The following is a 21,833-nucleotide window of genomic DNA, read 5'->3' as shown; positions in this document are numbered from 1 at the left end:
GGAAATGTTTGAATATTTTTCAACAGAGCACTTCCTGCTTGATTTTCTGATCATGTGATTAATTAATGAAAAAATTAAGTCTGATCAAAATAGGTCTCAGACTTAGACTCCTTTGACAGGTTTGTCAATTCTAACTCTAGTACTCTTTCGAACCTGTCTGCCTTTAGAGGGGCCCTTATCCCCGTTCTTGACAGCTTGTTTTCTAAAAATAACCACCTTCCTCGTCGCTTCCAGCTTGTCCTTGCCTCCCTGAAATCTAACAACCCCATTCTTATCCTTCCTTCCGACAAAGGCAATTCGGTGGTTGTCCTTGACCGTGAGGACTTCTTCCGAAAAGCAGATGTCTTGCTCTCTGACTCGCACTTATGCTCCTCTGACTTCTAATCCTTTGGATCGCCTCAAAACTTCCTTTAACCGCAAACTAAGACAGCTCTCTAGTCTTTGCCCTCCTGACTTTGATCTCATTAAACGTTTCCGTGTCATCTGCCCTTCTCTTCCTTATTTCTATGGTCTTCCTAAGACTCATAAACCTGGTGTTCCTCTTCGTTCTATCATTTCTTCACGGGGCCCTGTCAGCTATCCTCTTGCCTCCTGGCTCGCTAAAACCCTGACACCTTACCTTGGCACTTTTTCCCTTGCCCACCTTCGTCACTCTCAGGACTTCATAGAAAGACTGCGCCTGCAACCCTCTTGTAAGATGCTTAGTCTTGATGTCGACTCTCTGTTCACTAATGTTCCGCTCGATGACGTTCTCTCTTTCCTTAGACAGAAAGCGTCAGAGGGCCTCCTTTCTCTCCCGCTCCCCACTGACGTTTTCCTCGATCTCATTAGACTCTGTGTTGACTAACTCTTTCTCTTTCAACGGTAAATATTACACTCAAATTTTCGGTGTCGCTATGGGTACCCCTCTCTCCCCTGTTCTTGCTAATTTCTACATGGAATACTTCGAAACTGTTTTTCTTCCTTCTATTGATACTCGTCCCTCTCTCTGGCTTCGCTATGTTGATGACATTTTTGCTTTATGGCCTCATGACCTTAATCTTTTCCAGCCTTTCCTCGCCTCTCTTAACAATCTGGCTCCTTCTATCCATTTCAAAGTTGAATGGGAATCTAATTCCCTCCTTCCTTTTCTTGATGTTCATGTTCACAGCTCTGTGTCTGGGTTCTCTTTCTCTGTCTACCGTAAACCCATGCATAGTGGCATGTACATTTATTTCTTTTCCTACCATCCTCCTTCTGTTAAGAAAAGTGTCCTCGTATCTCTCTTCCTCCGCGCTCTGCGCATCAGCGACCCTCAGTTTCTTGTTTCTGAAATTGCCTTTATCTACAAATAATTCTCTCGCCTTGGTTATCATTTGCATTTCATCAACTGTGCCTACTCTCAACCTAAACGAAATTTTTTTCATCCTAAACCTGCTTCCAACACTAGTAGCACTGTACTATGCCTTTCCTTCATATCTAAACTCAAAGCTGTTACCAATACCTTTCGTCCTCTTGACATTAAACTCGCCTTTCGACAAACTAACACACTTCGTAGCAATCTAGTTCACACTGCTCCTCCTGCTTCTAATGCTGCTGGTGTCTACTCTATTTCTTGTTCATCTTGTCCTCTCCAATACTTTGGCGAAACTGTCCGTACACTGAATGACAGACTTAAAGAACACAAGAGAAGTGTTAAGTCTGCAGACACTAACAATGCTCTCTTCTGCCATGTGAGGGATTCCAATCATCCCATTGATTGGTCTTCCTCCAAAATAATCTTTCCTGCTTCTACTCTACACAGACGCCGTCTTGTAGAATCGGCTCTTATACACAATGTACCCAATATGAACTTGAGTCCTGGCTTTGTTGCTGTGGACTCTTCCCTTTCACAGTATATACTCAAATACTCTAAACTTTCTAACAAACGTGACTTAACATAAGCTTACTCCTTCCATTTATCTTTCTTTCTCTCTCCTTTTCTTTCTCTCTTCTCCCCTTTTTCTGTTCATTGTCTTCTCCTACGCTCCCTTGCTATCCTCTTCTTATTCCTATTACTATCTCCTTCGGTGGTTATAATAGGAGCTGCCTCGTATGGGCCAATAGGCCTTCTGCAGTTCTCATTATTACTACTATCCCCTACACCTTACTTTCCTCCTCAGCTCTCTCTTGCCTATTTATTGCCTGTCTCTATCTCCTCATCACTATCGACTTAAGAATGGTCCAGGACGGACCGAAACGTCGTCGTCCCTTCAACTTCTAGTGTTTGGTCTGGTCAACATACTTCAGCCACGTTATTGTGACTCATCGCCTGCATAGGTCTCAGACTTACCAAGGATTCTCTGGAGGGACCAGAGACCCACCCGATCATCAGGAGACTCATGCCTGTGGAGATTCTCCCTCATAGCACAAGCTCATGCCTGCTCATGATGGAAAGGTTGTCTACATATATGTTTGCTGGGCACAACTACCTTAGTTCTCATCCATTATGTGTCAAGTTTGGAGTCTACAGATTCGCCACGCAAAGAGGACTTAAGAGATGTTGCCAGTGTCGACCTTGGTCAACTGGTTGCAGGGTAATGGAGTATGCAGAAGTGCAAGCCCAGGGGTGAAGTACCCAGAGCTAGGTGGGGAATTGTTTAATGTAAGTTAGTTGTGGAGGGGCAGAGAGAGAGGCTCTCATCCTTAAAAACAGTAGCCCAGCTGAAGGCAGCTCCTTCTGTTGCCCCTCCGAGGCGTGTCACTCATGCCGAAACGCTTTGCAACTAGGGTCATGGCGCGAAGTGCCTGCAGGTGCGCGAGCACCATTCAAAGGCATTTGAGAACAAGACCTAGGTGGCTTAATACTGTGATTAGTCGTCAGGTGATGACGTCAAGGAAGCTTGCATGGCCTCTGGAGTCACGGACAACGTTTTTCGGGGCTATAGACCCAAAGGGGAGACACGCTGCCTCACAGAGCTCGGAAGTAGCCAATCTTCACCTAAGTCTGAAGTAATTAGTGACTTTTCCATCTGTAATACGCCAGAGCCCAATCACTGGTGACTGCAGGTCCGATTGCATTAATATCTGTATAAGGATTTACTGCAAATTGCGTGGCCAGAACGCTCACAGATAAGCTGTCAACAGCGGTGTACGTTAAGAGACTGTATTTACTATTTGTGTCTGCAGAATCGAGCTATAAGCTCTTGGACCCCGCCTTTTTAACCAATAACTTTTTTCTCTATTATATCTACTACATTTTTTGTTTCTAACTCACGCGCACACACACATCTCCAGGAAGTAGTGTGTAGCAGCTGTTTAATTCCCAGGTACCTATTTATTGCTAGGTGAACAGTTGCATCAGGTTAAAAGAAACTCTGCTCATTTGTTTCCGCCTCCGCCGGGAATCTCCAGACGGCTTGGCACTTTTCCCTCATAATTCCCTCCCTCCAGATGTGCTACTAGGTTCTTTCTCACGATCTTCTCCATCACTTGCATGGTATACGTGTTAAAGACACTGGCCTGTAGTTCAGTGGCCGGTCTACTCACCTAATTGTACTCACCTAGCTGTGCTGGCGGGGGTTGAGCTTTGGCTCTTTGGTCCCGCCTCAACTGTCAATCAACTGGTATACAGATTCTTGAGCCTACTGGACTCTATCATATCTACATATGAAACTGTGTATGCAGTCAGCTGAACCACATCACTGCCTAATGCATTACATTTGTTAATTTCTCTGACACTGAAAAAATTCTTTCTAATGTCTCTTTGGCTCATTTTGGTACAAAGTTTCTACCTGTATCTCCTTGTTCGTGTACCACCTGTGTTAAAGTGTTTGCCTTTGTTCACCCTGTCAATTCCCCTGAGAATTTTAAAGGTGTTTATCATGTGTGTGTGTTTGTGTGTGTGTGTGAATAAATCTTGAAGAGCCACGTGCTACCGTATTGAGGTCCAGTAAGATGGACCCTAGTTACACGGCTGGAGGCTCTTGTGTAAGGACTCCAGTGAGCTGGTGTCTTTTTTACTGACTTGTAAGACTTAGTGTCGGCTCAAGGTCTTAAAGACCTTGAGCCTTACTTATTGATTTCTTATAGGCACGTAGGTAAGTTGTGTACTTATGAATATCTTAGTGGCACGTAGGTAAGTTGTGTACTTATGAATATCTTAGTGGCACGTAGGTAAGTTGTGTACTTATGAATATCTTAGTGGCACGTAGGTAAGTTGTAGTTCTTATGGATGTCTTAGTGGCATGTAGGTAAGTTGTGTACTTATGAATGTCTTAGTGGCACGTAGGTAAGTTGTGTACTTATGAATGTCTTAGTGGCACGTAGGTAAGTTGTGTACTTATGAATGTCTTAGTGGCACGTAGGTAAGTTGTGTACTTATGAATGTCTTAGTGGCACGTAGGTAAGTTGTGTACTTATGAATGTCTTAGTGGCACGTAGGTAAGTTGTGTACTTATGAATGTCTTAGTGGCACGTAGGTAAGTTGTGTACTTATGAATGTCTTAGTGGCACGTAGGTAAGTTGTGTACTTATGAATGTCTTAGTGGCACGTAGGTAAGTTGTGTACTTATGAATGTCTTAGTGGCACGTAGGTAAGTTGTGTACTTATGAATGTCTTAGTGGCACGTAGGTAAGTTGTGTACTTATGAATGTCTTAGTGGCACGTAGGTAAGTTGTGTACTTATGAATGTCTTAGTGGCACGTTGGTAAGTTGTGTACTTATGAATGTCTTAGTGGCACGTAGGTAAGTTGTGTACTTATGAATGTCTTAGTGGCACGTTGGTAAGTTGTGTACTTATGAATGTCTTAGTGGCACGTAGGTAAGTTGTGTACTTATGAATGTCTTAGTGGCACGTTGGTAAGTTGTGTACTTATGAATGTCTTAGTGGCACGTAGGTAAGTTGTGTACTTATGAATGTCTTAGTGGCACGTAGGTAAGTTGTGTACTTATGAATGTCTTAGTGGCACGTAGGTAAGTTGTGTACTTATGAATGTCTTAGTGGCACGTAGGTAAGTTGTGTACTTATGAATGTCTTAGTGGCACGTAGGTAAGTTGTTGTTCTTATGAATGTCTTAGTGGCACGTAGGTAAGTTGTGTACTTATGAATGTCTTAGTGGCACGTTGGTAAGTTGTGTACTTATGAAAGTCTTAGTGGCACGTTGGTAAGTTGTGTACTTATGAATGTCTTAGTGGCACGTAGGTAAGTTGTTGTTCTTATGAATGTCTTAGTGGCACGTAGGTAAGTTGTTGTTCTTATGAATGTCTTAGTGGCACGTTGGTAAGTTGTGTACTTATGAAAGTCTTAGTGGCACGTTGGTAAGTTGTGTACTGTTGAATGTCTTAGTGGCACGTTGGTAAGTTGTGTACTTATGAATGTCTTAGTGGCACGTTGGTAAGTTGTGTACTTATGGATGTCTTAGTGGCACGTTGGTAAGTTGTGTACTTATGAATGTCTTAGTGGCACGTTGGTAAGTTGTGTACTTATGGATGTCTTAGTGGCACGTAGGTAAGTTGTGTACTTATGAATGTCTTAGTGGCACGTTGGTAAGATGTGTACTTTACAGAGTTTAGTGGGTATAAGCGGAGTCTCAGTGACACACGTATTCTCACCGAGTGTTGCGTCTTAGTAACACATTAAGTGTTGTGTCTTAGGAGCTACGAGTTAGTTTTTTAAACTATATTCAATGTCAACAAATTTTTTTTTGACTAGTTGTATATGAAAAGGGCTGCAGTTGTTCCAAGTTTCATTACTGTAGCCTAAATAGAAATGGAGATTTAATTTTGTTTTGTTTTTCAACGAATATTACACATTTTCAGGAAGTTCCTTCAACCACAAGTTTCAAATATAATAATTCTATGACACATTTTTTGATGCATTAGCATATAATAAAGGATGTAATGCCGCGGATTTTCTAAAATATGTTTCGTTTTATTAATACAAATAGTCAAAGTTCCCCTCCAAAATTATGCAAATATATCATGTTTATTGCTATTATAAAATCAATAAATGAATTTATGAAAAAACGCTTGCATCAGATTTAAGAGACATTAACTATACATGTATGGTGTAAATTTCATGTAAATTGAATAAAAATGAAAGAGTAGGGACTCCGTTTATGTAACTTGAAAAATTAATCTTTTAAAATTAAAGTCTATGGTGCTGCCATCTGTGGTTGAGGTTGACATCAACCAGTTTTCTCCAAAATTGGCACTCTTACAGATAGGCTTACGTGCAGGGACGTGTATTAGTTTCATGCCAATCGTCCAATAAACAAATAAGAAAAATGAAAAAAAAAAATCACTATTTTTTTCTTGATAAAACTAATTATTAAATATTTTTATTATATGCTATTGTGATAGCTGAGAAACAGACATGATTTCAGTTGATACTTGTGTTTGATGTTAATTTTTTACCATTTTGGATTTTTTTTTTTACACAATTCAATATTTTTTTCTTCCTTCCTATTTATGCTACGATGCTGAGACTGACCAGATGAAACCCTTTTTATACAACTCGTCAAAAAAGTTTGAAATCGAACTAGTTTTCATTTATTGCATATTTTTGGCATATTTGGAACTCATGGCCCCTTAGTGACACATTAAGTGTTGTCTTAGTGACACATTAAATGTTGTCTTAGTGACACATTAAGTGTTGTGTCTCAGTGACACATTAAATGTTGTCTTAGTGACACATTAAGTGTTGTCTTAGTGACACATTAAATGTTGTCTTAGTGACACATTAAGTGTTGTGTCTCAGTGACACATTAAGTGTTGTGTCTCAGTGACACATTAAATGTTGTCTTAGTGACACATTAAGTGTTGTGTCTCAGTGACACATTAAATGTTGTCTTAGTGACACATTAAGTGTTGTGTCTCAGTGACACAGGAACATTTACCCTGTTGTTGTTTTGGTCTGTGTGATAAAATATCAAGAAGTGTATAATCAGGTATAATTATTGATGTGTTAACGTAATTAATTGTGATTGACTGACAGAGTGATTATTGGTTAAACTGAGTGTTGGTTAAACTGTTAACATAATTTGTGTTGTTGCTGTCTTAGTGGCTGTGTGAGTAACGTAAATTAACTGAGCGTTAATTAAATTGTTCAAATAATTACTTGTGTTGGATTTGTCTGTGACAACATTAATTGTAGTGTTACCGTGTATTATATTAATTGAAGAGTTGTTATTGTTGTTGTGATACTGTCACGGTCAAGTGCAGTAATTCCCAGAGTGTTCACAAAGTGTTCAGGTGGTTCACTATTATTGTTATCTGTCCAGAGGGCGACATGAGACGTGGTCTCATGTCACCTGACAGAATGGTGGAAATTCTGCAAGAAGGTGATAGCTGTTGATGTGACACTCTAGATTTAATGTAACGTTGCTTATGTCAAAGTGTAGTAGCGAGTAATTTTGTTGAATATATTAATTTTTGTTATTACACATGCCTTTATGTCACTTCTCCTCCTGAAGTACTGCCCCCCCTCCATGTTATGCTCTGCTCTTTCCTTTGTTTGCTACTTGTAATTAATTGGGTTGGCTCAGGGCATGATGACCCCAAAACCTTCAATCACTGAATATAAATTTGGGGTGAGGACCCATTAGTTATCTTGTTTATTGCTTCAAGCAGTTGAAGGTCTAATGACCCAAGTGTGGGAGGTGCCTGTGTTGCTTGTTGCTGTCGGGCAACCCTCGTTGCTCAAAGGTGGTCCAGTTTCACACACCTGACTTTCCTCTACATTTGAGCTTCCAGCGGACCTCGACGTTAGCGCTCGCTCAGGATTTGTTTCTTGTGATTTTCTGCAAAGTGACCTCTTGCAGTATGATCACCACTGGCGTTGGTGTTGACTCATGCAATTTCAGGGTGTTGAAGGAATCAACAATAGACAAGAAACACCCCTACCCTTCACAGCATGATCATCCTAGAGATCGGGACATTCTGCAAGTAGATGCATGACTTTAAGCGGAACATTGCAGTTCGAAGAAGGAGCAGAGAGTTGTTCCATTAAATGTCTATGAGTTAAGTGCGTATGGCTGATACTCAACTTTGCCAGAGCCATATACCACTATTATTGAGGTAGGAAGGCCAAGGAGGAGGCGGGGGGGGGGGGGGATAGTCACCTTCAAGACTGCACAGTTGGCTCCTTGTAATGCCAAACTAACGACCATGCCATTGGTCGCAGATTGTGGAATAAATAAATAGGTTGAAATCCGAATAAAGAATCCTTTTTCAGGAAATATAATAAGTACGAACGGCTTTCTTAGAGCTTTGTCTGCAAGATCATTCGAGATAACAGGAATGTGGCCGGGTACCCAGCAACGTTCGACTGTGTTACGTCGCCTAGAGGTAAGAAACATATTGGATTCTGATTACCACAGAACACAAAGAGGTAAAAGACTCCAGAGCGATGGGAGCACTGCAAGAGTCAACCACAATGACAAAGGAACGTTGATGCCTAAAATACAGGTGATGAAGAGCATACAATATTACATAACTGTCCGCCGGGAAGGTGCATGACTCCTGGGGCAGGCGGCACGTATAGAATTGATTAGGAAACAATGGAGTAGCCAACATCGTCGACAGATTTAGACGAATCTGTGAGCACAATAATAGAGTATGAATTAGAGGAAAATTGTTCAAGGAAAAGGTGTTTCTTATCAGTAGATGGGATATAATCTTCTACTATGTGGGCGAGGGCTTGCAACGCTCTACAAGCAGGTCACTCTCTAGGAGGAAGGAAGAAAGGAACAACACAAGGGGAGATAACGCAAACGGGAACTGAAACTTTTGCAATCGGGCCATCCTTACAGGAAAAAGACAGAAGTGAGAAGAAACAGAGCACTTATGAAGTATTATTCTCAAAGCAAATAGTCAAGTTACAATCAGCAGTAGGAATGTTGCAGGGACCGAGCAAGGCATGCTCAGTAGCAATCACGATGATCCTGTTGAGACAGAACTCCAGTTTCAGTAGGCAAGCTGTCGATAAGGGGCGAACAAAAGGCACCAGAACTGAGATGTTACTTAGTGTGGCGCAGAGAATCAAGACGGCGAAGGAACGTGGCAAAGGGATAGAGGATGCTGTCATAAAGGAGCTTAGACAGTACATGAGGGGAGTGCACATAAAGGAGTGTGCATGTATGGGCTTCCCTTGTAGTACGGGACACAGCACTGCAAGGACCTTAGAGCACGGGGTTAGGCAGTGAGATAGATGTGGCGACGAATATAACCGGGTGTCAAACACCATCCCCAAAAGTATGCATTTTCCTTATTCAAGAGAGAATTTCGATAATGACAATGGGGGATGAGGAACGTCATGCGTCCAATTTAAAGTCATAGGAGACGTCTAGTTGGAGTGACTTGGAGTCATGATCGGTGTCTTACAAAAACACCTTATCGATGGCAAGTTAGAGCTTACATTGGAAGAAAGAGTAAACGTGACCGCGACAGCAGAGAGGAAGATCTTCTACATAGAGGGATGAGAAACTGCCAAGAGGAGGGTATGCAGGAAAATCATTTGGGCCACTAGAAAAACAGCTGTGATCAAAATACTGTCTTGGGGAACACATATTGTTTAAAGGAATCAGAGAATGTGGTACCAAGCCTCACTTTAAACGAACGACGACAGAGGAATCTATGATAACGAAGCTATGGAAGTGGACGATTGCCAGAAAGTAAAAGTATGCAGTTTTGGTTAAAATATTATATCTCCAGGTGGTGTCGTAAGACATTTCCAGGTATAAAAGGCGCTGTGAATACTTCTCTTCTATGTGAATACACGCAAAGTATTCACAGCAAAGGCAGAACGAATGTATACCTCCAAGTCCACTAAGATATTAGTTGTGCTGCAACATTGTGACAACCAAACTAAGAGGGAGAAAGGTAGTGATGATTTTCTAAGAACCACATAATGCAAACATTATTCACACGCTTAAAACAGGTGGACGAAAATCTAGGGGTCGCAAAGGGACGAAATTTTTTAGGATCTTTGCATACTGGGTTTCCTAATGGGAACAACGACAGCTTCGAGCTAGTCTTACGCGACCGTGCTTGTTTTCCAAATACAGTTATAGATATGAAGTAAATAGTAAAAAATATGCAGACGTAGGTGATCAAGCACGTCTGAGTGATTCTTGAGGCACAGCGAGGAACAGAGCTGAGGCAGCATTAAATAAGGTCTGATGAGCAAGGGAACGAGGGAGAGGTAGATCAGACCCGGCGAGGAAAAGCAGTGTGGGGGTTAAATAGATTCCAGCCACCTTATCAAACCACTACTGAAGAAATGACAGGAAGATGAACAAAAGAGGATACAAATATTGGAAAAGTCTGAGTTATGGCCACTTTGGGCCAGTAACCAGGTTCTTGCTGTTAATGTATCTCATAACCTCTTGGTCTTTATCCAACCCCAAGTCTATGGTAAGTTTAAGAGCTGGCTGTGGCAAGTAGTAGTGCAAAGAATACAGGGGAGGGGGGAATAAACAATTACATCTTCAACCAATAAATTAACACCTTCACCACTAATACATATATATATATATATATATATATATATATATATATATATATATATATATATATATATATATATATATATATATATATATATGTCGTACCTAGTAGCCAGAACGCACTTCTCTGCCTAATATTCAAGGCCCGATTTGCCTAATAATCCAAGTTTTCATGAATTAATTGTTTTTCGACTACCTAACCTACCTAACCTAACCTAACTTTTTCGGCCACCTAACCTAACCTAACCTATAAAGATAGGTTAGGTTAGGTTAGGTAGGGTTGGTTAGGTTCGGTCATATATCTACGTTAATTTTAACTCCAATAAAAAAAAATTGACCTCATACATAATGAAATGGGTAGCTTTATCATTTCATAAGAAAAAAATTAGAGAAAATATATTAATTCAGGAAAACTTGGCTTTTTTAGGCAAATCGGGCCTTGAATAGTAGGCGGAGAAGTGCGTTCTGGCTACTAGGTACGACATATATATATATATATATATATATATATATATATATATATATATATATATATATATATATATATATATATATATATAACTGAAAACTCACACCCCAGAAGTGACTCGAACCCATACTCCCAGGTGCAACGCAACTGGTATGTACAAGACGCCTTAATCCACTTGACCATCACGACCGGACAAAATGAGGTGATAGCCGAGGCTATTTGAACCACCCCACCGCCGGCACTCGGATAGTAATCTTGGGCATAGCATTTTACCAAATCACCTCATTCTTTGGGGCACACGTGAGGAACACAAATGCGAACAAGCCTGAATGGTCCCCAGGACAATATGCAACTGAAAACTCACACCCCAGAAGTGACTCGAACCCATACTCCCAGGTGCAACGCAACTGGTATGTACAAGACGCCTTAATCCACTTGACCATCACGACCGGACAAAATGAGGTGATAGCCGAGGCTATTTGAACCACCCCACCGCCGGCACTCGGATAGTAATCTTGGGCATAGCATTTTACCAAATCACCTCATTCTTTGGGGCACACGTGAGGAACACAAATGCGAACAAGCCTGAATGGTCCCCAGGACAATATGCAACTGAAAACTCACACCCCAGAAGTGACTCGAACCCATACTCCCAGGTGCAACGCAACTGGTATGTACAAGACGCCTTAATCCACTTGACCATCACGACCGGACAAAATGAGGTGATAGCCGAGGCTATTTGAACCACCCCACCGCCGGCACTCGGATAGTAATCTTGGGCATAGCATTTTACCAAATCACCTCATTCTTTGGGGCACACGTGAGGAACACAAATGCGAACAAGCCTGAATGGTCCCCAGGACAATATGCAACTGAAAACTCACACCCCAGAAGTGACTCGAACCCATACTCCCAGGTGCAACGCAACTGGTATGTACAAGACGCCTTAATCCACTTGACCATCACGACCGGACAAAATGAGGTGATAGCCGAGGCTATTTGAACCACCCCACCGCCGGCACTTGGATAGTAATCTTGGGCATAGCATTTTACCAAATCACCTCATTCTTTGGGGCACACGTGAGGAACACAAATGCGAACAAGCCTGAATGGTCCTCAGGACAATATGCAACTGAAAACTCACACCCCAGAAGTGACTCGAACCCATACTCCCAGGTGCAACGCAACTGGTATGTACAAGACGCCTTAATCCACTTGACCATCACGACCGGACAAAATGAGGTGATAGCCGAGGCTATTTGAACCACCCCACCGCCGGCACTCGGATAGTAATCTTGGGCATAGCATTTTACCAAATCACCTCATTCTTTGGGGCACACGTGAGGAACACAAATGCAAACAAGCCTGAATGGTCCCCAGGACAATATGCAACTGAAAACTCACACCCCAGAAGTGACTCGAACCCATACTCCCAGGTGCAACGCAACTGGTATGTACAAGACGCCTTAATCCACTTGACCATCACGACCGGACAAAATGAGGTGATAGCCGAGGCTATTTGAACCACCCCACGGCCGGCACTCGGATAGTAATCTTGGGCATAGCATTTTACCAAATCACCTCATTCTTTGGGGCACACGTGAGGAACACAAATGCGAACAAGCCTGAATGGTCCCCAGGACAATATGCAACTGAAAACTCACACCCCAGAAGTGACTCGAACCCATACTCCCAGGTGCAACGCAACTGGTATGTACAAGACGCCTTAATCCACTTGACCATCACGACCGGACTAAATGAGGTGATAGCCGAGGCTATTTGAACCACCCCACCGCCGGCACTCGGATAGTAATCTTGGGCATAGCATTTTACCAAATCACCTCATTCTTTGGGGCACACGTGAGGAACACAAATGCGAACAAGCCTGAATGGTCCCCAGGACAATATGCAACTGAAAACTCACACCCCAGAAGTGACTCGAACCCATACTCCCAGGTGCAACGCAACTGGTATGTACAAGACGCCTTAATCCACTTGACCATCACGACCGGACAAAATGAGGTGATAGCCGAGGCTATTTGAACCACCCCACCGCCGGCACTCGGATAGTAATCTTGGGCATAGCATTTTACCAAATCACCTCATTCTTTGGGGCACACGTGAGGAACACAAATGCGAACAAGCCTGAATGGTTCCCAGGACAATATGCAACTGAAAACTCACACCCCAGAAGTGACTCGAACCCATACTCCCAGGTGCAACGCAACTGGTATGTACAAGACGCCTTAATCCACTTGACCATCACGACCGGACAAAATGAGGTGATAGCCGAGGCTATTTGAAATACCCCACCGCCGGCACTCGGATAGTAATCTTGGGCATAGCATTTTACCAAATCACCTCATTCTTTGGGGCACACGTGATTAAGGCGTCTTGTACATACCAGTTGCGTTGCACCTGGGAGTATGGGTTCGAGTCACTTCTGGGGTGTGAGTTTTCAGTTGCATATTGTCCTGGGGACCATTCAGGCTTGTTCGCATTTGTGTTCCTCACGTGTGCCCCAAAGAATGAGGTGATTTGGTAAAATGCTATGCCCAAGATTACTATCCGAGTGCCGGCGGTGGGGTGGTTCAAATAGCCTCGGCTATCACCTCATTTTGTCCGGTCGTGATGGTCAAGTGGATTAAGGCGTCTTGTACATACCAGTTGCGTTGCACCTGGGAGTATGGGTTCGAGTCACTTCTGGGGTGTGAGTTTTCAGTTGCATATTGTCCTGGGGACCATTCAGGCTTGTTCGCATTTGTGTTCCTCACGTGTGCCCCAAAGAATGAGGTGATTTGGTAAAATGCTATGCGCAAGATTACTATCCGAGTGCCGGCGGTGGGGTGGTTCAAATAGCCTCGGCTATCACCTCATTTTGTCCGGTCGTGATGGTCAAGTGGATTAAGGCGTCTTGTACATACCAGTTGCGTTGCACCTGGGAGTATGGGTTCGAGTCACTTCTGGGGTGTGAGTTTTCAGTTGCATATTGTCCTGGGGACCATTCAGGCTTGTTCGCATTTGTGTTCCTCACGTGTGCCCCAAAGAATGAGGTGATTTGGTAAAATGCTATGCCCAAGATTACTATCCGAGTGCCGGCGGTGGGGTGGTTCAAATAGCCTCGGCTATCACCTCATTTTGTCCGGTCGTGATGGTCAAGTGGATTAACGCGTCTTGTACATACCAGTTGCGTTGCACCTGGGAGTATGGGTTCGAGTCACTTCTGGGGTGTGAGTTTTCAGTTGCATATTGTCCTGGGGACCATTCAGGCTTGTTCGCATTTGTGTTCCTCACGTGTGCCCCAAAGAAGGAGGTGATTTGGTAAAATGCTATGCCCAAGATTACTATCCGAGTGCCGGCGGTGGGGTGGTTCAAATAGCCTCGGCTATCACCTCATTTTGTCCGGTCGTGATGGTCAAGTGGATTAAGGCGTCTTGTACATACCAGTTGCGTTGCACCTGGGAGTATGGGTTCGAGTCACTTCTGGGGTGTGAGTTTTCAGTTGCATATTGTCTTGGGGACCATTCAGGCTTGTTCGCATTTGTGTTCCTCACGTGTGCCCCAAAGAATGAAGTGATTTGGTAAAATGCTATGCCTAAGATTACTATCCGAGTGCCGGCGGTGGGGTGGTTCAAATAGCCTCGGCTATCACCTCATTTTGTCCGGTCGTGATGGTCAAGTGGATTAAGGCGTCTTGTACATACCAGTTTCGTTGCACCTGGGAGTATGGGTTCGAGTCACTTCTGGGGTGTGAGTTTTCAGTTGCATATTGTCCTGGGGACCATTCAGGCTTGTTCGCATTTGTGTTCCTCACGTGTGCCCCAAAGAATGAGGTGATTTGGTAAAATGCTATGCCCAAGATTACTATCCGAGTGCCGGCGGTGGGGTGGTTCAAATAGCCTCGGCTATCACCTCATTTTGTCCGGTCGTGATGGTCAAGTGGATTAAGGCGTCTTGTACATACCAGTTGCGTTGCACCTGGGAGTATGGGTTCGAGTCACTTCTGGGGTGTGAGTTTTCAGTTGCATATTGTCCTGGGGACCATTCAGGCTTGTTCGCATTTGTGTTCCTCACGTGTGCCCCAAAGAATGAGGTGATTTGGTAAAATGCTATGCCCAAGATTACTATCCGAGTGCCGGCGGTGGGGTGGTTCAAATAGCCTCGGCTATCACCTCATTTTGTCCGGTCGTGATGGTCAAGTGGATTAAGGCGTCTTGTACATACCAGTTGCGTTGCACCTGGGAGTATGGGTTCGAGTCACTTCTGGGGTGTGAGTTTTCAGTTGCATATTGTCCTGGGGACCATTCAGGCTTGTTCGCATATATATATATATATATATATATATATAGATATATAAAGCGTTGGTGTTCGGCTGTTTCTAAAGCTAGGGGCAGGGCCTCGTCACATAATAAAAAAAAAAGAGAAAAGTTGGTCCTTTCGTCTGTGGTAAGGTAATGGGAAGACACACAAAACACAAGTATATAAACAATGAAATTTTAATTACTCTAGAAAAACAAGACATGAATAAAGGTAATCTCATAAAAATATGCAGGACAAGTCAACAAACAAAATAACATGAATAATCACTGGCAAATGAAAAGTTACGCTAAGACAAGTAAGTTACAGTGATAGCAAAATAAAATATGAGTGCTGGAATACTGGCTTCGAGCAGCCACCTCCCTTAGTACACGAAAGCCAAGGCTTAGTCTACTAGCGAGAGATGTCAACTGCATGGAGCACTGAGATATTCTGACGAGACTGGCGCACTGCAGCCCAGACGTCGACTTGTGGTGGTGGCGGAGGGCTGGGGCGACGAGACACCAGCCAATCAGCAACAGGCAGGCAGCGGATGAGCAGTTAGCTGGTTACGGCGGTGGCCAGGTGTGCTGGGTACGATTTGCTCGCTGGGCAAAACGTTTGGAGATACTTGGTGAACGTATCTTGTATATAGTATCTTGTATTTTGACGTAATTATGTAGGGAAGAGCAGGCTCAATCTCTCTTGAAAGAGTATCGTCACAACTCTCCCCCGAAGCCTGCGGTTCTGGAAGAAGTTACGTCTTCATGTGGTGGAGTTGCTTCTACTTCATAGACTCTGGAGAGGGCGTCGGCTATGATGTTGTCAGAACCCTTGATATAGCGGTTCTCCAGGTTGAAATCTTGCAGGTATAAAGCCCATCGTAGAAGACGCTGGTTAGTGAATTGGGCTTGATGTAAAAAGCGGAGAGGATTGTGGTCTGAGAAGATGGTGGTAGACCTGGCACCTTGTAGGTATGGAGCAAAGTGCTGGAGATTCAGGACGATGGAGAGTAGCTCCTTTTCAATAGTGCTGTAGTTCCTCTGGTGGGGTTTCAACTTGTAGCTGTAGTAGCTGACAGGTAGAACCTCCTCGCCTCGTTGCTGCATCAGGACACCACCGATGCCGGTACCACTGGCGTCGACATGAAGGACGAAAGGCTTGGTGATATCTGGCGAGGCGAGAATGGGATTAGAACAGAGGAGGAATTTGAGTTGTTCGAAAGCAACGGTTTGCTGCATGGTCCAATTATACCGTTGCTTGGGACTGGTTAAAATGATTAATGGTGTGGCGACTGTACTAAAATTTCTCACGAACCTACGGTAGTAGGAGGCAAGACCAAGGAAGCGCAGGAGCTGCTTCCTGGTGGTAGGCTGTGGATAATGCTGGATGACTTGAGTGTGTGTGTCTAATGGAGCTAGGCTGCCACTCCCAATTACATGACCCAGATAACGCACTTTACCTTTGGCGAAGGTGGACTTGCCCAGGTTGATGGTGAGGCCGGCTGTCAGGAGCCTGGCGAACAGTCGTTGCAGCTGGAGCAGATGTTCGCTCCAGGTGTTCGATGCTACGACGATATCATCCAAATAGGCGTAGGTATTATCCAAGCCCTGGATGACGCGGTTGACAGCTCTCTGAAAGGTGGCCGGGGCAATACATAGTCCAAAAGGAAGGCGTTCATATCTGAAAAGTCCAAAGGGAGTGATAAAGGCAGATATTTCTTTGGCTCGCTCTGTTAGACACACTTGGTAATACCCCTTAAGCAAGTCCACTTGGGACAAGTACTGGGATTACCAATGGCGTCAAGAATGTCATCTATCTTTGGCAAGGGGTATGCATCCTTGACAGTCACATTATTTAACTTACGGAAATCCGTGCACAGTCTCATTTTACCTTGGGGTTTTGGCACCAAGATACAGGGTGAGGCCCAGGGGGACTCACAAGGTGTAGCCAGTCCATGATCCAAGAGGTACTGCACCTCAGCACACATGACTTCCTTCTTGCTAGGGCTGATTCGGTAGAAGGGTTGACGAATCGGCTGGGTGTCAGGGAGCAGTTGGATGTCGTGCTGGGTAACATAACACTCTTGGGGGTCATCTCGGAACAACTCCTGATGTTCTTTGAAGATCTTGACAAGAGGTGCACTATGATTGTCCTGAAAATAGTTGGGAAGATCAGTTAGGATTTCCGAATTAGAAAGCGCTGACTCCTTGTCAGTGCTTTCGGGAGGAGAAGCAGGGAAGGTCTCACTGTGGATGTATGGCTCTTTAAATGAGGAGTAATTAATCATGACAGTGGGAGGAGTACCGTTATATAGCTTCAGGAGGTTGGCGTGGCACAACTGGGTCTTCCGCCGCCTATCTGGAGTCTCTAGAACGTAGTTATGGTTGTTTCTGCACTCCTTGATGCGGTAGGGTCCTGAAAACCTGTTTTGTAAAGGAGAACCTGGGATAGGGAAATAAGCAAGTACGAAGTCTCCCGGCTTAAATTTCCTTACTTTGCTGGTCTGGTCGTAATGAGTCATCATCCTCTCCTGTGCTTTCAATAGATTATCTTGGGCAAAGTTGTGGACCCTCTCTAGAATGTGTTGTAGGTTTTGAAGAAACTGGGGCACATTCTGATGCTCACTGAAGGTGGCATCACGTAGAGAGTCTTTGAAAGCCTTGAGAGGAGTACGGCACTTACGTCCGTAGAGCATCTCATAAGGAGATACTCCTAGGGACTCATTGGGAAGACTTCTATAGATACACATTATTAGGTCGATTTGCTTATCCCAATCCTTAGAGGTTTCATAACAAAACTTCTTCAGGAGTGCTTTAATAGTCTGATGACTACGCTCAAGAGAACCCTGTGAAGCAGGATGATAGGGGCTGGACAATACCTGTTTGATGTTGAACTCTTCCAGTGTCCTCTTGAAGAGATCACTGGTGAAGTTGGTTCCACAGTCGCTCTGAACCTCCCTTGGAAATCCATACTGGGTGAAGATCTTCAATAAGTGTTTCACAACCGTAGCAGCCGTAATGTTCTTTACTGGAACTGCTATGGGGAATCTGGTGGTAGGACACAGGATGGTTAAGATATAAGCGTTACCTGAACTGGTCCGAGGTAAAGGACCAACACAGTCTATAATGAGTCTGTGGAAGGGTTCCGCAGGCACCTGTATGGGAGTCAGTGGTGCTCTGGGAATAGAGATGTTCGGTTTACCTGCCATCTGACATGTATGACACTGTTTGACATTACTGTTTGACGCTATTTACCATACCTGGCCAGTAGTAGTCTTGACGGATTCCATGGTAAGTCTTGTTAAATCCGTAGTGGGAGAGTGCTCCGTGGGCCAGGTGTAGAATAGTGGGCCGCAGGCTGGCAGGAATCACTAGTTGTTCGACGTTGGCCCAATCGTCCTCCTCCTTCAGTTTACTGGGTCTATATCTGCGGTAGAGCAACTCGTTCTCTAGGAAGAACCCAGGAATACTGTCAGGTTGAGTCTCATCCTGGAAAAATAATGGTGTCAAGGTAAGATCTTCCCTCTGTAACTTACGGAACTCCAACTTGGTCAGATTCCGGGGTAGTTTCTGAGGGTCTTGAGGGACAGCGGTAGCAGTAGAGTCAGCTGGCTGTGGTCGTGCAGCTTGTGCACGGGTGGTCACTAAAACCGGAGGAGAAACTTCATTACTCTCTTAAACCTTTGCTGGAACATACTCAAAAATGGGATTATCCATCACAGAGGTACACACCTGGGGTTTGTCCATGACGATCAGGTTGGTCGGTTGCAGGTCTTCTGCCAAGTCGTTGCCCAGGAGAAGTTGCACTCCAGGCATGGGAAAAGGCTTTTCCCTGATGGCGACTTGGACTTCTCCGCTCACGAAGGGACAATCCAGGTGGACTCTGGCGAGAGGATAAGGAGTGGTAGCAGTGAGGTCAGTGATGAAGACAGTTTCTCCGGTGTAGGCGATACTGGGCACAGCCGACTTCAAAATAATCGATTGAAGAGCCGCTGTGTCCCTCAAGATCTTCAATTTGAAACGTTCCTCCGTATTTGAACCGTTGGCAGAGACAGTTCCAGTATACAGGTGTTTACTGAAAAGAGAAAGATCATTAACATGAACACCCACATTCATCACAGGCTTACCGGACTTAGGAGGAGTCGGCTTGGGTTTAGGTGATTCGGCGTGTCCTTTGTATTGAGACTTACCACATTTATCTATGGTATGTCCATAGAGTCTACAATACTTACAGTACAATTGCGAGCCAGCTTGATCGGTACTCACTTTCTCGTAACTGTACCAAGACTTCTTATTGGAAGATGGTTCGGGTGTCAGCCGGTGGATGAGGCTGTAAGTGTCAGCCGACTTAGCTCACTTTAGGTAGTCGGTTTCTTCTTTATCTGCTAAATATAGACGGACAGGAGGCGGCACACGCCTCAAGAATTCTTCAACTAGCATGAGGTTCACGAGTTCTGCAAAGGTATAGACATGTGCTGCTTCCAGCCATTTCATAAAATATCTCCTTTTGGTATTAGCAAATTCGAGAAAGGTAGTGGTACTTGCTTTCAGGTGGTCACGGAATTTCCTTCGATAACTTTCGGTGGAGAGAAGGTAGGCGTCCAACACTGTCCAACACAACACAGACGCCAAAGTACTGAGTGTAACTGCAGCTCTACCTGTAAGATGTACTCTGAGAAGGGTTGCCCATTGGTCGGCAGGCCAACTAAGTTGATTAGCAAGGGTTTCAAAGGTGGTGAAAAACACATCAACTTCTGTCTCTACGAATGGTGGCATTAACTTACTTGCATGTGATATATTGAAACTGACGAGAAGATTGGCGGTAGCTTGCTGGCGTTGAGCGAGGTGTGAAGTTTCCAACGCGAATTCTCGTTGACGACATTCCATAGTCAGGGTTGCTTGTTGTTTGTCATGTTCCTGTTGCATCTCCAATTGGCGTTGTTTTGTTTCAAGCTGTACTCGTTCCCGCTCACGGAGTATTGCAACCTCACGTTCCTTGAGGGCGATTTCACGTTCTTGTTCTTCCTTTCTTATGGCAGCTTCACGTTCCTTGAGGGCGATTTCACGTTCTTTTTCTTCCTTTCGTATGGTAGCTGCTTCCCTTTGTTGCTCGAGGGCTTCTCTGTGCTGCTCGCGTTCGATCTTGGCCAGCTCTAGTTTGAGTTTCATCGTTGTCAAATCAGTTTTATCTGCAATAAAGTAAGTTTCGTGAGTTTCAGATTCTATCTTACCTTCCTCTAAGAGATGATCCAGTAACAGGTTATGTATTTCATTTTTGTTGGCTTGGTAAGGAACTTCTAGTTGATACTCATGTGCAAGAGTTTGTAATTCAGTCCTCTTGGCACGACTTAAGTTCCCTATTTCACCTGCTGGATCTGTACGGAAAGCTTGGAGACGAAACATGGTGAAATTAGCAAATAAATACACAACGAATATACTGTTGTGATATGGTGAATGTCAGAAACAGGACAACGTGGCAACTGGTACCTGTCCTGTGGAATCGTTAACAATTAATGTTAATTTCAAGATGGTAAATGATTAATAAATCAAGGTCGCAGGAAATCTTGTACCCGGTACTCAATGTAAGAGGATAAGGGCAAGAAAATCCTACTAAATAAGCGAAACTGAGTTTCTAAAACAAATGAAACAGTTAATTGCCTCAAAAGTAAAATTGGTAGTCCAAGAATGTAGGCATACCTTGCCGAGTCTCTATAGGACATAAGCAAGTTTTTCCCACTGAAATTAATATGATACTTACAGAATTAGCGAACTTTTGTGCTCTGAAAAAGAAGGCTAATTCCCTACCAATGTAAATATCATCATCTCTGACCGACGTGTAGGGGTGCGAGGTGTCAACTGGTGACGAGAACTGCTGCTGAGGTCCCAATTCAGCAACTAAAGTTCGTGCGAGAGGAACTATGGCCTTCTTTATTCTCCTACTGTCAGATTGCAGAAGATTAGGTGCACTTCACCCAGGGACAGACCACAGTACCAGGGTACCAATATGATGATCTGCCGAAAATATGAGAAATATCCTAGGGACAAAAGATGGTAAACACGAGTAATAACACGGAGGGAGAGATGACCAATTAAGAGAATGACTGAGGCCTACAATCACCACGTAATCCAAAGTTGTCTCACCTTCACCATATGCTACTCTCGGAATGCACAATACACACAGCACCATATGAAAATAAAATTGAATATTAAAAATAGTGAAAAGCTACATTACCAAAGCCAAATACGCTTACCATAAATTTACTACTTGGCACCAGTACCTGAGTGAAGCTCCTAGGACAGGCCCCTACGTTATGTGACGGTAAAGCGTTGGTGTTCGGCTGTTTCTAAAGCTAGGGGCAGGGCCTCGTCACATAATAAAAAAAAGAGAAAAGTTGGTCCCTTCATCTGTGGTAAGGTAATGGGAAGACACACAAAACACAAATATATAAACAATGAAATTTTAATTACTCTAGAAAAACGAGACATGAATAAAGGCAATCTCATAAAAATATGCAGGACAAGTCAACAAACAAAATAACATGAATAATCACTGGCAAATGAAAAGTTACGCTAAGACAAGTAAGTTACAGTGATAGCAA

General features: G+C 43.8%; 1 protein-coding gene across 1 annotated transcript in view; it reads left to right on the top strand.

Annotated features, from left to right (window-relative positions):
* LOC123770920 (transient receptor potential cation channel subfamily M member-like 2) overlaps nt 1–21,833 on the top strand; it is a 317,900-nt gene that overhangs the window by 202,293 nt on the left and 93,774 nt on the right. The gene's annotated exons all lie outside the window — the stretch shown is intronic.

This window comes from Procambarus clarkii, chromosome 56 (assembly GCF_040958095.1).
Source record: "Procambarus clarkii isolate CNS0578487 chromosome 56, FALCON_Pclarkii_2.0, whole genome shotgun sequence".
Lineage (NCBI taxonomy): Eukaryota > Metazoa > Arthropoda > Malacostraca > Decapoda > Cambaridae > Procambarus > Procambarus clarkii.
Note: the sequence above shows the minus strand (reverse complement) of the source record. Positions and strands in the feature narration are given on the sequence as shown.